A 17114-nucleotide genomic window follows, 5' to 3' on the forward strand; every position below is an offset into this window, starting at 1 on the left:
GTATTAATGCAATTCCGAATACTGATACCGTCCACTGTAGAAATGAACAAGAGTAAGCCTTCCAGGGCTTATTTAGAAGGCTTCCAAAGGCTTCCCCTACCAGCCTATTGCTGACACCAGAAAAGTCCCTCTTCGGAGTTGCTTAATTTTGATTAGGAATTGCTTTCTCTGGATGATCCTCCACTTTTAAATGCAAATTATCTTCATCCATTACACATTAGTGTGAATTTTAGTTCACAGGTAACTTGTTAGGATGTCAAACTCAATTGCACCACCTGTTAGGGTCTTACACTCAAATGCCTACACTCAGTACCTAAAGGCCTGCAGTTAACAACATCCCTTAAAAGCTTCACATTCAAAACCAAAGGAAACATACCCCCTGACACACATCGAAGTCCCACCTTGCTGGCTAAACAAGACACATAGGTAGGGTGACACCCCTATCTTTTTTTTTTTTTTACTCCAAATAAAGGCTAGGAAGGACCCAGTAATTTATGAACACTGGACCCTGCAGATGAGAGGTGACAAAACAAAGAGTGAGTAAATGGGCCTACTGCTCCAACCTGCTGGGTCAACACTGGCTTGGTCTGCAGCCTTTAGGCTGGCCCACTCTGCTCCAAGATGCCCTTTTGACCTCTGCCCTGCCCTGTGTCACCATCTCTTTTCTTCTTGATCACAGAGAGAATCTGTTTCTCCTCTGCCCTGAGAACAGAACTGCTACTAGCCTACTCAGTGACATTGTGAGAATTGGAGAAAGGTGCCACTCCTGGGCCTGAATTCCAACCCTCACTCCCTGTCTTGGCAGGGACCTTTGTGCAGTGCACAAACTGCACAACCTGACATGGCGGCCCTGCCTGAGAAGCCAGCTTATTTCAGGGGCCACTCTGCATGTTGCTTGGTTCAGACCCACAAGGTTCCTGCTGAATCTGGGTTTCTTTGGTTTCCAGCATAGAAACAGTCGTCCCTTGCAGACCCAAATCACCTGAAGAGAGGCTGGGGGGAACCAAGTACATCCTGGGAAGTCGAAGTGAGGTCAGGAAAGGGACAGGTAGGTCAGAGTTCACCCAGGAGTTCTCCTCTAACTCTGGGACTTCAATTTTCATTGAGATCTAAAACATGAGCATCATGCCCCAAAGCCTTGCTGAAAATTAAATCTTCATGAGTGAAAAGGAAAGCAGGCCAGAGGGTGCACATGCCTTTTGGATTTTCAAAAACGGGAAAATGATTAGATTTCAAATTTAGGGAAGGTGTGTCACATTAAGGGAGCCAGAGAAAATAATAACTGCCAATTCCAAAGCAAAACAAAATCATGTTTTTCCACCACGTTTCTATCTCTGTCTCCTAGTCGAGCCACAATGAAATAGCAGATCAAATAGCAGATCAAAGGCAGAGGCAAATACAATTATGTCGCCTGTGAACCCCCTAGCATGAAATTAGAAGTCAAACTCCCCATTCAGGGGTTAGAGACAAGGATAATGGGAACCTGGGGCCCTAGAGATGTACCCAGTCCCTTTCAGTCACAACACTATCCATGCTGGATACTTAAAACCACACCTGGGGGCAGGAGACAAACATTAAGTATTAGAGTAATTCATTATTAGAATAATATATTATTTTTTCCATACTTATTTTAGAAAATGCATTGACTACATTTCTAGCTCTGTGCTACATAAAGATATCTGTATGTTGAAAAAAACTGGGAGGATTTGTAAGCAGATGGTGAAAATAACGCGGCCTGGAGCAATGAAGGGTTACCCCAGATCCCTCCAAGATGGCGGGCAAAGAATGGTGGCTGACAGATTGCCAGTCCTGTCCACTACTTGCTTTCCCTTCCAATGCCGAAGGGCCTAAAACCCATCCGATCCCACCACCCAATCCTTCCTCAGTCCTTCCCACACTTCACAAGCTCGCAGACAGAGCTGTACTTTGATATCTTCTATTTTTCATAAAATCCATATTTGCTTTATGGCTCTTTTACCCTGGCCTAATTTTAGCTCTCTGCCTCCCCCATCCCCCATATAATTTATGCAGCCTCTTGAGGGTACAAGCTCCTATTATAACGTAGACTATTCTGTTTAGAGCCACTGCTAATTAAGCTTCGCTCTCAAGAGTGCCTGGCATAGCTTTTTTTTTTCCCCCCAAGGGCCACAAGTTCTTTGACGCTCCTCCCAATGAGAGGTGGTGTCTATGTCCCACCCCCTTGAATCTGAGCAGCCTTGTGACTCATTGTAACCAGTAGAATTTAGTAAAAATGATGCCAGTTTGCTGGCATGCTTGTTTCTGGAGTCCTGAACTGCTACTATGTAACTTCAAGTCCTACTACCTTTAAGCTACCATACCACAAGAAGGCCACATGCAGAGTCCGTGTTTGTGCTACAGGACACAGCTGAGGTCCAAGCCAACAGCAAGACACGTGGGTGAGGCAGCCTCCAGATGATTCCAGCCCCTAGCTGTTGAGTCCACCCCAAATTCTGGACCCACAGAGTCCACGAGCAGAATTCAGTTGCCTCTGACCTAGCTCCCTTGCAGCTGACATGCTAACACCCTTCTTTTCCGGATAGTAAGTCAGGAAGATCAGTTTTATAACACGTAGCTAAATCCACGGAAGAAGGTGAGATGGATTAAAAACAGAAGTGTGGAGGGCAGAACATTTTTGATCGAGATCCAAATCCTCCCCCTTTGATGACACGGTGTCTTGTTCTTCATGGAATCCCTGCAGGACAGTGACCTGCCTCCTCAAATCGGATGTCACATTTCCGCTACAGGATCTGGTTGAAAGGACGCTATCTGTTGTTCCCTCCTGATCTACACTGGCTGCACGAGGGAGCCAGTTCACTGGGCAGGAGAGAGGGACCACGCATTTCCACCCGGCTAGCTTTGCTCTCCCATCTATGCTTTTCTCTCCCATTTTTCTTGCCTCTTCTTTTCTTTTCTTTATTTATTCTTTTTGTGAGGAAGATTAGCCCTGAGCTAACATCTGTCGCCGATCCTCCTCTTTTTGCTGAGGAAGACTGGCCCTGAGCTAACATTCGTGCCCATCTTCCTCCCTTTTATATGAGACGCCGCCACAACATGGCTTGACAAGCGGTGTGACAGTGCACGCCCGGGATCCGAAACTGCGAACGCTGGGCCGCCCAAGAGGAGCGCGTGCACTTAACCGCTACACTGCCGGGCAAGCCCACCTTGCCTCTTCTTGAAGGTTCTCATGCCATGGATGAGAAGGATGGAATATGGACGGAGTGTCAGCTTACTTCATTTTCTTCGCAATTCCTCCACCATCTCACATCTTTTCTTCCCTGACCTCAACTACCCCACTTGTGTCACACTCCAGACACATGTGTTTACATTCACAATAGTCAGAGTCACATCTGCTAAGCCATACCCACAGAATCACCCAGCAGTGCCTTTGGCCCCCCCTCCCCCTCCCCCATGATTACCCCCAACCCCCAAGGCAGGCACTCACAGGCTCCTGATGCCCAGGCAGTCCACTGACCCAAACCCACAGCCTACCCTCCAGGGGAAGTGCTGAGCTGAGGGCAGACCTGGGGAGGAGCTGCAAGACATCTGGAATGCAGAGGACTGAGGAGGGGAATGCAGGGAGCCCAGGTCCTAACCCCCACCCCCACCCCCAACAAGCAGTGCAACCAGAGAGCAGGAGAAAAGAACAAATCATCTGCAATGTGGAGAAAAACAGGATTTTGGATTGTGTGAGGGGTGGGGGGTGAACGGTGGGGAGCTACTGAACAGGCCAGAATGGGACCAGCAGCAAAAAGAAGTACGTAACACCCCCTTCCTGCCCTGCCAAGGGATGAACTTGCCAAAGATAAAATACAGCCACGAAACAGGAGCAGAGGTCAAGCCCGGAGGGACAATTCTCCCCCTGACCACAGAAAGCCAGTACCAACTGGGATTATCTGTCAGCCACTCATCTCAGGCGGCCTGGCCCTCAGTGCACAACCAGGGCTCAGCCACAAGTCAGCCCTGCACAAGAGAGCCCAAGGGCCTGAGACCTGCCCCTTCCCCAGAGCCTGAGTCCAAAGGCTGGCACGGCACCCCGAGCTCACAGCTTTGGGGCTGCCTGCCCCCGCTGGACAGTGGGGTCCTGGGGCTCCAGTTCACAGGGCTACTGGAACACACATTTTAGAAGCAATTCTCTCTTCTGACCCAGATCCCAGGCCAGTGAGACCTGTGTCCAGCTAGGGTTTTACACGAATGTTCCTTCCTTCACTTCAAACAATATCAGCCCAAACCCTCCCTCACTTCTTCAAGAACAAGGGCACAACATTTATTAAAATCTTCTTATTACTTTCCTGGTGCTTTCCATGCAATTACTTCACCTACTCTTTCCCCAATCTTGTGAAGTAGGCATTCTCATGCCCATTTTACAGATAAGGAAACTGAGGCTCAAAAAGTTTATACAACCACTGGGGCAGAGCTCCCATCTTCAGCCCAGATGTGTCTTGTTCCCGAGCTTTCCACCAAACCTGTGATCTCCCAGACATTTTGATCACGTATTTTGTGCCAGGCCTGTGCCAGGCTTGCAAAGATAAAAAAGATGGTCTCTGCCCTTGGAGAGTTTGTGGGCTATTGGGGAGACAGAAACACTGCAATACAGGGGGATAGGGGTTCTGAATGCGGGATAGTCTAAGTACCAGGGAGCCCTTCTGAATGTCTGGACCATCATTGCCCTTCCACCCCACCTCTCTTCTCTTAGCCCCTCTGGTTTCTTCTCACGAGGCCGGTCTTGTTGTCGTTCCTTAGGCACTAGCTGGCAGCTTCCCTCCCATGCCTGTCTCTTTTCTCCTGTCAACGGGGTCTGCACCCACACACCTCGCAGGGATCCTGACACCCTACCTGCCTGGAGAAGCTACCTTGTTCAGGTGGAGGTCCTCGGCCTCTGGGGTCCCAGGGGAAGAGAGAGACTCTGACTGCAGCCCCAGGCTTCCTCAGCTGGGAAATGGGCACAGGGGCCTGGACACTGAGCAGGCTGGTAGTCCCTAGCAAGGCTTTTATTGAAGCCTGTTAAAGGGCTTCGGGCTTCCTTTGATGAAAGGCGCTTGAGTGCATCTGGTTTTGATTACAGGGGATGAGAAAGCCAGGCGGTCTCTCGGGGGTTGGACCAGTCATCTGGCTCTGCCTTCCTCCGGGCAGAGCTGGCTGCTGGTGAGGCCAGGAGGCCAGGTGTGGGGGGCAGGCAGGAAGCAGAGCCGGTACAAAACCCTCCAAGGCTCCAAGGCTCCTGACCCCAGCCTCTGGTCCTGCCAGGCGGGACTCTCCAAAACAGCATAGTAGCTCAGAAATGCCAGGCTCCTTTGAGAAAGTCAAGTTCAGAGTGGCTGCTGCCCACCCCTGACCAACAACTCTTCACTGATCTCCGCTCCCTCATCTCCAAAACATCTTCCCATGAACCCCTGACCCTCCAACAACCTTCCCAACTGCTCTTCTCCCTCAGACAAATAGGTCCCTCAACAAAATAGGTCTCTGCCTCAAGGGTTTCCGCAGAAATGCAGACTGTTAAAAGTTAAAAACCCCTCAACGTTTTCTTTCTCCTTTTCAACGAGCCGGGTATCATTTCCCATAAAACAGACATCGTTAAGGATTCCACGTCACTGTAACTGACAACCATGCTGAATTAAAGGAAGAGATTAATATTGAAATAAGGTGGCTATCCCGGAACGTCATCAGGCAGTCCCGAGCCGCTCTGTGCCCCGCACCTGTCCCTGCGCGGGACTCCACGCGGGCACAAAAAGCCCTTGGGGGATCGGATGGGTTAAACACAGACCGCGGTTCTAGAAACGAAAATGCATTTTCTTATTCCCGCCCAGATTTAACCCTGCTGCGTGTTATTATTGTCAAGTCTCTTCGCACCACCGTTTCTAAAAAGAAAACCCGTGGGTCTGCGCGGCTCTTCGCCGCCTGCTCGGTTTTCATTGTGCACGCAGCCTGGTCTGTCTGCGTGGATCCAGCACGTCGTGACCGCCTCGCAGGCGCGCACGGACACCCTCGGATTGGCATTTCGATAAGACCTGGGCGCACTGTCTCAGCGGCGACACACACACATACACACACACAGGTAATAAAGGGCTACCCTCATCGCAACTCATAATTAGAGATGACCTTTGCGAAAGGCAATTAAAATATGGTCACGATCGATGCGCTTGCCCCTTTCCAACAAGGAAAATACCCAGGTGTTGGCTTCAGGAGGCTCCACCTGGCCCGGCCAGGAAGCCTCCTGCAGCTCATGAATGAACTCTTTCTCCCGAGAAGCTTCGATTCTCCGCTACCTACGCGAGCGCTGGCTCCCCTCCTCCCCTTCCCCTCCCCCACCCCCACCATTGCTTTGGCAGCCAGGAGCTTGCTGGCGGCAGCGGGGCTTTGTCATCTGAACGCACACACAGACACGCACACGCGCGCACCCGGCCACCACGGGACCGCGGCGGCCGCTGCGCCGCGTCCTTCCTCGCTGCGCTCCCCTCCCCCCCCTCTTTTTAAGAGCTCCTCCAAACCCTTTCTTCCGTCCTTCATGTGTGCGGTCCTTTTAATCGAGGAGCTCGGGAAGCATTTTAGGGGGGGCCTCCCGCGGGGCGCGGGACGCGCTCGGAGAGGACGCGTGGGCAGCTGGGCTTTGTTCTGCCCCTTGCCGGGGTCCGGAGGGCGGAAAAGCCTCTGCCGCGCTGGGGCCTACCCGCGAGTTGGCGGCGGCTAACACCAGCAGCCTCCCCCCAACCTCCACCAAACTGGAACGTGAAATCCCCTCCGGAGTTCACTCCGGCCTTGGTCCGGGTGGGGCGCATCGCCCCGGGAAGGGTCTCCTGGTCCACAAGTGGCTCTCCCCATACAGACAAATGTGCAGTGTCATTATGGTGGCTCCTGTTGCTCGAGGCCCCGGGGGTGCTCCGGCGGCGCGCGCGCACCCCACCCCTACGCAGCGCGGAGGGCGAGGCGGGGGGGGGGGCCCAGGGGCTGGGACTCCCCGGGGGGCCGCCTGGAGGAGACGCCGCGTTGGGCCTTCCCGCACCTCCCGGCTGCCTTCCGGGACTGCGAGCACGAAGCCAGGGCGGCCTCTCGCCTTTCGTTACCGGGCCTACGAAAGCAGCAGCCCAGGCAAATATGTAGCTATTAAAATTAATCGCCCTGCGTTGTCAGCTGAACATAATGCAAATTATTTATGGGCTGTCTGCGCAATATTTATCATCGTGCAGGCTCCAGGCGCTTCGTGCCTCCCGGCCTCCCCCGCCCGCCCCAGCCCGCGCAGGGCGAAGCTGCGCGCAGGCTGCGGCTGCTGGCAGGGGCCTCTGGGCACCGGAGTGGGGTTCCGAGGGCGAGGCCGCGAACCAGGCTGCCTTCCAGGGGGAGAGCTTCACTTTAGTTTCTGCCATTCATTCCACATTTGTTGGAGGTCTACTACGTGCAAAATTAGGAGGGTCTGCGAAATTAGGGAGTAAACCAATTTGGAGAAATCTGAACCAGACAAGCTCGGGCCCGAGGGGCGATGCAGGCGAAGGCTCCTCGGCTGCCCAAGTGAATTTTCTATGGCTCCAGTCTGTCCTCCAACCCGGGAAACCCATGTTTGCAGCAGCTGGATTCGCACTGAGAGAAACCGAGGGCATCGGAGGTGCCCGACAGATCCGAGCACAACGCTGTCGACTGGAACAGGAATTCGGTGTCCTTCGAGCCTCAAAACTTGTTTGCAGATCGCAGATAACAGATTAACTGCTAATTGTCGAAATCGGCCAACCATTCAGTTTATCACTGCTGGGGGCCCTTTGGTATTCGCTGCACTTTTTATATGTAAAAACTGCCTTGGTACCTCCTAAACGGCTTTTGTGTGGCTTTTGTTTCTCTTTCAAATACGGTGTTTTAAAAAACAGCAGCAACACGCCACCCCACCCCCTCTCCAACCCAGCCTTCTCGTTTGAGAAAAAAAAAAAGAAACCCAGGCGGAGAAATAATCTATAGGACAATCCCCCCCTACTGGTCGGCGCTGGCGTTAGGGCTTTTTACGCAGATCGAGTCGCCCTGAGCTGCAGAGGTAAACAGGCTTTCTGCACCGCTGCTAAATGAATCACGAGGGGAAGAACGAGGACTGCGGGGTGGGGGCGGCCTCAGGATCCGGGCTGGGTGCCAGGGAGGGGAGGGCGCAGCACGGGGGGCAGTGGAGCGGAGGCGAGTTGACCCTGCCCGGAGGCCTCAGGCCAGGGAGGGGAGAGGAAGGTGGGTAGGCGGTCTAGCCAGAGGCCCCAACTAGCAATCTGCGAGGCAATGTGAATGTGCAACCTGGGCCTCCATACCCAGCGCGCCTGGGAGCCACCTGGGGCCGGTCACGCTGCGTGAGTCCATCTGCGGGGAAGGAGGTCATGGGAGGCTCCTTCCCACACAGTTGTAGCAGCTCTGGACCTTCAGGACGCAGAAGGAGGCCTAGGTCTTTCTTCTGATGTTCATTTTAAGCACATTACTGCCCTTCGTCCCTGTTCCCACTCTGAACACCTCGCACTTAGCTGACCAAGCCTGAGTCGGGGCCTACTTCCGGGGTCCTGGGGGATGGAGTGGCTATGGTATTTGTTCTCCAGACTAACAGACAGGTACAGAGCCAGAAAGCTACTTCGAATTTATATTCTTCATCCAGTTTTCTTCTCCTTAGAATGTGGTTTGACCCAATTTAGAGGTCTTCCCCCCCCCTTTAACCCTCAATTTTTGACAGGGAGTTTTTGTAGCACATTCCAAAGATTCTCCCATTACTTCAAAAACTTAATTTGAAGGGACGTAAAAGAAAAGGAGGCTCAAAATATTAAGTTGCTTTTGGAGTCCGTTTATCTCGTACATTCCTGCATGGATTTGAGGAAGGGCTGATTTTTACTGTTTCGTTTTTTAATCAGCAAATCACTGTTTTTTAGGGTAAGAGACTGAACGTTAATCGCAGTGAAGTGGATGGATCATGCCCCGTTTACAAAGTGCTTTAACACTTTGGTCCTCAGCATCCCACCGGAGAGGGGCAGGGTATTATTCCCATTTTACATACAAGGAGTCTGAGCGCCATAAGTTTCAAGAATCTAGGCTTCCTCATTAAACTGGGACCAGAAACCAGGTGAAATCCGCCTGCTCCTGCCTGCATCCACCCTCCTCTAGATCAATGTCATCTAGTAAATGCGGCATTTTTTTCTGAGATGTATCTACTGGAACCCAGGCCACCCTCCGGGCTGAGGCAGCCCCCACCGTCCACATTTTAGGCAGTTCCTTCTACAGCCTGCAAACCGCACGGATCGTCTCTTACAACCGTCTGTTTACTCACTTCCCTCCACCGGGTCAATTCCGACTCCAGGCCCGGGAAGACAATTTTAAAGTGTTTCTGCAGACAGACCCTCTGGCCGCGCCGGAAGCGTTTTATGGACCTGTGAGCCGAGTTAATCCCAGGAGGGGCGGCAGGATTAGTCCCTGGTGTGGTTGGGGGATTCCTGTGTTAAGGTTTAATCCCCATGGGACGAGAAGAGATGGGGGTCAAGTGGCTTCGGCAATTTGTGCCCCCTCCCCATGAAACTTCCAGATTTCGGCCAAGGCGGATGGAAAATGAGGCATGTAGCCCTGGACCCCCAAAGCCTTCATCCTCAGCGAGGCGTGGTATAGGGGGGCGGAGGGCGCCCCGCGCGGACGCACCCTGGGAGACCAGTACGGACATGGAGTGCGAGTGGAGAGTGCAGTCGTGTGTTTTTTCCCCAGGTTTTATTCTTCCAGCCCTGTGGAAAGGAGAGCCGCAACCCGGGAAGGGAGCCGGAAAGAAACACTTAATCACCGGCGTCTCGCTGCTCGTCACGCGAAGATGGCAGCGGCTCCCCTGGGTTTCAAGGTTCCGGGAAAGGCATGTGTTCTGCCTTCAGGCGCGCGGGCTGCTGCCTCGGCTCGGCGGCCAGCCCGGGCTCACGGAGCCTCTCCCAAGGCCCGCAAGTGCGGCGAGGCCGGCCAGCCTGCCCCTCTGCAGGCCCCGGCGGGGCGGTGGTGAGGGCACGGGTTCCATGGATCTTCGCGAGCTAAAAGTAAAGGCTCGAGAAGGAGAGAAGCTGATGGTCCTGTGCCGCCTCAGACCACGACCGTCCCCCCCCCCCCACCGGCCCAGGCACGCAGGGGCGTCAAGCTGCAGCCCATACATGATGCTGGCTACACTCCTACTAGCGGTGGCCACAGGCTGAGCCAGCCTTTGCGAGAGAGGGGATTTATCGCCAGCCCCATTCACGTGCAGGCCCCACTGCCTGGCTCTCCCCTTTGACCCGCAGGCCATCATGAAACACAGAGAGCACAGGTCCCTGCCAGCTGCGGCCACCTCCCGGAGGGGGGATGGCATCCACAGGCCTGGCTGCACGCCCCAGGGGTGCCAGCGTGCGCACGGACGCTAAGGAAGAGGAGGGCAGCGCGGCTCCTCCACCCGGACTCTTCCCTGGCGCAGCACACAACCGCCACGGGCTTCCGAAGCGCCGGAGCGGAGAGGAGGAAGGGAAGGTGGAGGCCCGGGAGGCGGGCTGCGCGCTTGGAACCCGTGTGTCTGTGCGCGCGCGCCCGGAAAGGGGGACGAGTGTTTAGGGGAGGCAGGGTGAGTGTGAGCAACCCGGAACCAGCCGTCCCAACCGGGACTGACTAGCTGGCCTCTCCAGCCCCCGGCTGTGGGGCTCAGTGCCCAGGGCTGGCGGCTCAAGCGAAGGGGAGCCCGGAGCTACGGAAAGCGCTGCCGGGCGTGCGGCCAGCTCCTCGGGAGGAGCCCGGGGGCGCGCCTGGAGCCCAGGGACTGGTGTGACCCAACCGCCCCCGCAGGCGGCCGTTTTGCTCCGCCTCCCGCGACCACTGACACTCGGCGATAAGGAGTTCCTCGGCAATCGGCTGTCCCCAGCCCCCAGTCACCTCCGGCGGACGTGAACGCCGGATGCTATGCGGCGAGGTGGGGCGAGGGGCCTTTGCACTGCAGTCCCTGACCCCTTCTCAGCCGCAGAGCCACAATAACGTGCTTCTGTACGACGCTCCGGAACTTTCCTTTGCAAAATAAGAGCCAAATGTTGGGCCTTCTCTTCTCGTAACTTTTTTCTTTGGACACTGGGGGCCCGGCAGTCCCCTCGGAACCCCCACCCCCAAGCAGCTTGCCTTCACTACGCAACACTGGAGAGATGGCACAGCCCTCCCTCCTTCCCTCCCTCGGGGCAATCCCTGACCTATCGAAAGCTGTGCAGCTTCGGGCAAGCCGGTTAACAGTTCTGGGCCTCAGTGTCCTCATCTGTAAAACGAGCCAATAATAGTGTCTAATTCATAGGGTTCTGAGGCTAATATGAGTTAATACGTAAAGCGCCTAGAACGCCTCCTAGCATGCAGTGCTACAACGTGTTTGCTGTTACGGATTTGGTACTCTCTTACCTTAGGATGGGGTGAGGGTGAGAAAAACGTCCAGGTTCAACTTCCCGGAGGCCTATATGGAGTCAGGGGTTTGGACAGGGTGGAAAGGGCACTATCGCCCACAAAAACGTTAAGCAAATATGGGCTCAAACTGTCTCGACTAGACTTTCCCTTAAAGCCCTGCGTGTGTGGTGGTGATGTAGGGGGGAACGTGGGCTTTAATGGCACTCATTTAGACTGGATTAATGGGAAGCTCCTGCCAGGGCTCAGGCACCATTATCCACCCTCTTCCTGAGGCCTTGGGTGAAAGGCACTGGTTTAGAGGACCTGCAGTCGACTTTTCCAGGACACCCTTTTTGATGGCTCAAGGCCACCTCCTATAAATCAGTTCTTGGAGGCCCTGGGCAAAAGCCACATCCTCTAGGGGGGTGTACTTTAGCCAGGGCATGTGGCAGGCCTAGTCCCTGGGCTATTGGTAGGCCTCATTTTAGGGGCACACAAATGCACACTATTTATGTAAACAGAATCAGTCGGATTTCTAATTTCAAAAAGCTTTCCATTTCCTTTGAAATGGGGTCTCCTGCACCATGAGGAGGAGTTGGGGCAAAGAAGGGCCTTGAGGAGGCCTGGGCGCCACTCACTCCCCGCTTGGCCTCTCCCAGGTCACTCATAATTCATTACGTGGGACAGCCTTTTCCTTTTCAAAGACAACGCAAATGGCCTTTCCCTTACGTGGCTGCCGGGCGTTTGCCTAATCACTGAAATGTGCTGGTGGTGCGCTCTCGCTCTGCTCTCAGTTGATCCTTATCGGAACTGTGTGTGCCAGGCTGCCAGCCCCGCGAAAGACAAAGACGTGGGCGCCTCCAGGTTTGCTCCCTAAGCCTCAGGGTCACCTCCGGGGCTTCCCCTTCACAGCCGCTGCTGGCCAGCCTCCGGAACAAACCCGCAGCCCTAAGTCAGAATTCCAGTTCTCGAGCGCCACCCGGAGAGTTCACATTTCCCCTCCTCCGAGGCCGCGTGGTATGCAAGCAAGAGTCCGAGGGCGGCGGCAGCACACGTCTTGGGGGGGGGCAGTGCTCCCCGCACCCAGCAGCACGTACGCAGGAAAAGAAAAAGTCAAGAGGAAAACGTGGGCTATAAAAGCCAAAACCCTGGGCTATCTACTAAGTACGAACAACCTCAGGCAGGAGTTTGCAAGGAGTAAGCAACCCCCAAATAGAAACTACAACTAAAATAAATCCCCTTTTAGAGTTACATTAAAAGTCCTCGATGATGGAGTGCAAAGGGGACCGCGCCTTCTTAGGACACACGGGCCGTGCCAAGATACATCATGCTCAGCCCGGCACCTCCTACACACACGTTTAATACCAGGCAAAGAGCGAGGTTCTCATCTACCAATTAACCAGATCTCACAGTATTTTTAACTGACTCAATGTGTACTTGATTAAAAAAAAAAAAAAGATTGATCTTGCTTGAAAGATACATGGACAACCTGTATTTAGATGGGCTAAGTTCCAGCAGCCGTCTGACCACATTTGTCTGGTCTCTCTAAGAATCCACGTTTTCTAGCCCGGGAAGAGGCAGGCGGCCCTGGTGGCTCCTCCTTCGGCGGTTTCCTGGCGAGGCGCCCATCCTCCCCAAGCACCGGGAACGGAGGCGGCCGCATTAATACTCGCGGGCAGCCTGCTCTGACCTATACTGTCATTTTTTCCATCGGTCAGAACCGGCCGGGGGGGTGGGGTTCTCCTCCGAGGGGCTCTGCACGGATCATTGGGTTTTCCCCGGCGAACTTAACACGGAGGCAAAAGGGGCAGATGGAAACCAGGCCTCGGCTGGCCGGGCGCGCGTAAGCGCCGCAATCGGCAGCTCAACGCAAAGCCAGGGCTGGATTTTCGCGGCCCGGGCCCGGCGGCCTCCCGGCGCCGGCGCGATCCTTTCTCCCTCGGGCTGAGCAAATGTGCTCGCCTAATTCCGCCCTGGAGACAGCAGCTGTGCGGCGACTGGGGGAAAAAAACCCGCAACTTTTCCAACAGAAAGTGTATGCGCACAGGAGAGGTGAAGGCCCACCCCGATTCTGTGCACGTACCGACACAGCATCTAATCAATGTCACTGCCAGGAATACGCTTCCGCGGCAGGCGACACCCCCGCCCCCGCCAACCTGCAGGAGGGAGGGGGGGATGCAAATGGCGTCTCAGGTCGTCCCAGACTGTGCACAGCTCCCGCTGCCGCGACTCCAAGCAGACGTCGCAGCAGGCAAAGCGCTGCCACTCTGGGGACTTGAACACGCTGGCGGCCCGCGCCCCTCTCCTGCTCCCAGGTCTCGGGAAAAGGAACTAGCACCACTCCCGGTTCCGAGGCCATTCCCCTGCCCCCACCTCCGGAAAAGCCCCCCTTCCCCGACTGGAGGGGGGGCGCGCGGGAAACTTTGCGAGACGACTGTTCCCCGACTTCCCCGCGTGGCATCGGAGAGGAATGTGGGTGGGTTTTCCGTCCGAGGCCTGACCACACTCCCCCACTCTTCCAGGCCTCGGGCCTGAACCTCGTGGACTCGGGGTGGGTGGACATTTCGGGCCACTCGGGGGGGATACCAAAGTCAGGCGTCCTCAAGGGCTCTGGAGGATGGCCAAGTTTGTGTCCTTTCCCTCCCACGCCGGAGTAGCGCGCGCCACTTTGGGGAAGCGTGAGACTCCTCAGCCCCAGCCACGAGGCCACTCCTGTCTTCAAGGTGGGGCCGATGGTTTCTCTACAGCACCCTCTCCTGCTCTGCGGCCCCGAACGGCTCCCACACCCCCGGGGAGCCCCCAGAGATGGCCCGCGCCTTCCCTCGCCCGCTCTTCCGGGGGAGGAGGAGGCGTGTGTGTGTGTAGTGTGCACCACGATTCCAGCTCGCGCCCTCCGCGGAGCCACCTCGGCAGCCCTCCCTGGCCACGGCCTTAGCCTATCTCTGCCCGGAGTCGCCCTGCTGGATGCAGCCTCCTCCACGCGTAATGGGGAGCCCCTGGGAAGCAAGCAGGGATGGCGGTTCCGGTCGTTCCGGGATTTGCGTGCAAGAAAAAAACAAGGCCGGCGACTACAAGAGCGGTGCCTCCATTCTCGGGGTTCAGCCGCCCGAGCAGTCTCCGCGTCGGTCCCGCTATCGCCACTCGTGCCTAGGGGGACCGCTTCCGCACCCCCACGCCACCCCCCGGCAATTTCTCGTCCCGCCTGTGCGGCACCACGCGGAGCTCCGAGCACTCTGGCTCCCACACCAGCCCCTCCATAACTCGCGCGCCTCCCGCGCCACGGGCTCGGGGCGCCGCTCGCTCTCAGCGCCCCGGGTACGCCGGTTCCACCCTCGGCTGCGAAAGCCGCCGCCCCGCGCCACCCCCGCCCGGCCCGGCCCTTGTCCCAGCCTAGCTCCCCCGCCAGCTGCGCCGCCACCGCCGCACGTGACCCGCCCCCGTCGCGGCTTCCGCTGAGCTGCCTGTTCCGGAGCACAAACAATTTCTGCTCTGACGCGGGGTCTCTCGGGCCCTGGCGTCCTCTCCTCCCTGCCCGCCCCCCCCCTTCCGGGTACGAGAACTCAAAACAACTCGCTGACCTTCGGGCGGACCAGCTCCGGCTTCCACCGACTCCGGCATTCCGTTCAAACCCAGCAGCAGCAGCTTCTAAGATTTCACTCTGCGCTGGGCTGGGGGGAGGGAGCGATTTCTCCGGGAGGGGGTGTCTCAGATCGAAAGAGCCACTTCATGATCCTTCCTCTCCTCCGAAGTGAGTTTTAGACTCTCCGGAGGCCCTGGGGAAACTCGAGCAGCCGCCCGCAAAGAAAGCTCCCCCCCAACACACACTCACACACATATGCCGCCTTGACTAGTGTCTGACCCGATTTCCAGGGTCACGGCCCAGCAGCAGAGGGCCTGGCCAGCCTCAGAAATACCACCAAGCGGTGGACTGTGGCACCGAGCAGAGCTGGAGTGGGGTGGAGGTATTGCGCTAAACAATAGCAGCTCCCGTTTCCGCGCTCTTTGCTGAGTGCTTCACAAGCCCTCCAACTTTACAGATCAAGAAACTGAGGCCTAGAGAAAGGTCAGTTAAGTAACTCGCTCAGAGTCACCCAGCTAGTTAAATGACTCAATGGGAATTTGAACTCAGGTCTCCCAGAGCCAAGAGTGGCTAAACATTATGCTGTAGAGCTCACCTTGGAATCAAAAGTACAGACCCACCTACAAAACTTAGAGTTCGCCTGAAGGCTATGTATTTTGCGTGTTGCTTTGTGGCTGGCGCATAGGCACTCAAAAAATATTAGTGGAATGAATGGGTGTCTGAATAAATGATTGACAGAATCATTGATGGCAAGTGATTTTAGAGAAAACAGCCCCAACCATTGTTCCTTCTGAGGATTGTTTTACCTTAATAAAATCTCTAGTTGTTTTTTGAATGTTTGCAGGTAACAGGAAACTCTTATTTAAAAATATATTAACTTCCCACCCCTACCCCCCAGCCAATCAGCCTGGCAGCATTTGAACTTGCTGGGGCACACACCCAAAGCAGCTTTTACTTGGTCTCAGCCCTTTTTTCCCCACCCTGTTCCTTCTCTGTAGGTTTCTGCTCAGGATCAGGCAGCCTGGAACTGCATTTGAAGTGATTCTGAACATATAGCAAGAAAGAAGGAGTGTACACCCACCAAACATGGCTCATTGGCTTCCCTTCCACACGCCAGTGCTGATGGGGTGGGGGGAGCGTGGCTTGCAGCTCACTGGTTATTTTTTAATTCACGGACCACATAAGGAACACCACCATCCGTGCAGCTTGCTTCAAAGTCGCAGCCCTCACCAGCTGCGAGGTCACATGTCTCGGAAGGCAGTCATCTACCTTAACCAACAGCTCTGAGATGCTGGTCAGTGGGACCACATCTGCGATTTGGAGAGCTGCCACTGGTGCTCTGTTCTGTCCCACTCTTTCCGGTGGCCCAAGAGAGGATGCGATTAAAAAAAAACCATTCGGATATTTAGATAATCCAATAGAATGTACTTTTATTCTATGTTGTTATCTTCCTCTCCTCATGTTCTAAACCTAACCAGTTGTCCCTTCTATGTCGCTAATTGGGCAACCTGAAATGAGGACAAATTTCACTTCAGGGTACCTGAAAGTGAACTTTCTCCTTTGCAAGTTGATTCCTCCAACATCTGTTGAATGCCTCTGCGGTGTAAGTCACTGTACGAGGCAGAGCATGGAGGAGGAAAATGCCTGGTCTGTGTTTCTGGTTATTGATATAGTCTGTCCTCCCTCCCTCTCTCCACCCCCTCCCTTCCTCCCTCCCTTCCTTGTCTCTCTCTCTCTCTTTCTGTCTTTCCTTCTGACAGTTGTCTATTTTGGCTCACGTTCCTACAATTATTAACCAAGAAATGAAAACGTTTATTTTCGCTGTAGGTAACAACCCAATCTTGATTATAAGGCTGGGGTTTCGGCCTCCTCTTTTACAGCCTGGTCTGGAGTGACCAGCAGGACCCTGGGACCTCAACTTGTGGCCGGCCCAGGTTGGAAGCATCAGATGATTTCCAAGGAGGCTATAGACTTCAGTCCCACGTGGCCAGATCATAACTGAGAACAGCCTTGCCGAAACTCACTTACCCCTGGTGCAGGGGGGACTGGTGACAAGTGATGCTGAACCAGAGGTTCAGGATGCTAATTTGATTTATTATCTGTGTACAGCCTGGGGAGGAGAAAAGGCTCATAAAAGTGTTCTAGGCTGGTCGTTCTGAATGTG

At 54.9% G+C, this 17114-nt stretch overlaps 1 protein-coding gene across 1 annotated transcript in view; it reads right to left on the reverse strand.

The window, feature by feature from the left end:
* Positions 1-15149, reverse strand: part of BCOR (BCL6 corepressor) — a 116686-nt gene extending 101537 nt beyond the window's left edge. The window contains exon 1 of the mRNA XM_058535651.1: positions 14949-15149. The gene's annotated coding sequence lies outside the window, so the exon portion shown is untranslated. The remainder of the gene's footprint in view (positions 1-14948) is intronic.
* Positions 15150-17114: the final 1965 nt, after the last annotated feature.

The sequence above is a fragment of the Diceros bicornis genome, chromosome X (genome assembly GCF_020826845.1).
Source record: "Diceros bicornis minor isolate mBicDic1 chromosome X, mDicBic1.mat.cur, whole genome shotgun sequence".
NCBI classification, from domain to species: Eukaryota; Metazoa; Chordata; class Mammalia; order Perissodactyla; family Rhinocerotidae; genus Diceros; species Diceros bicornis.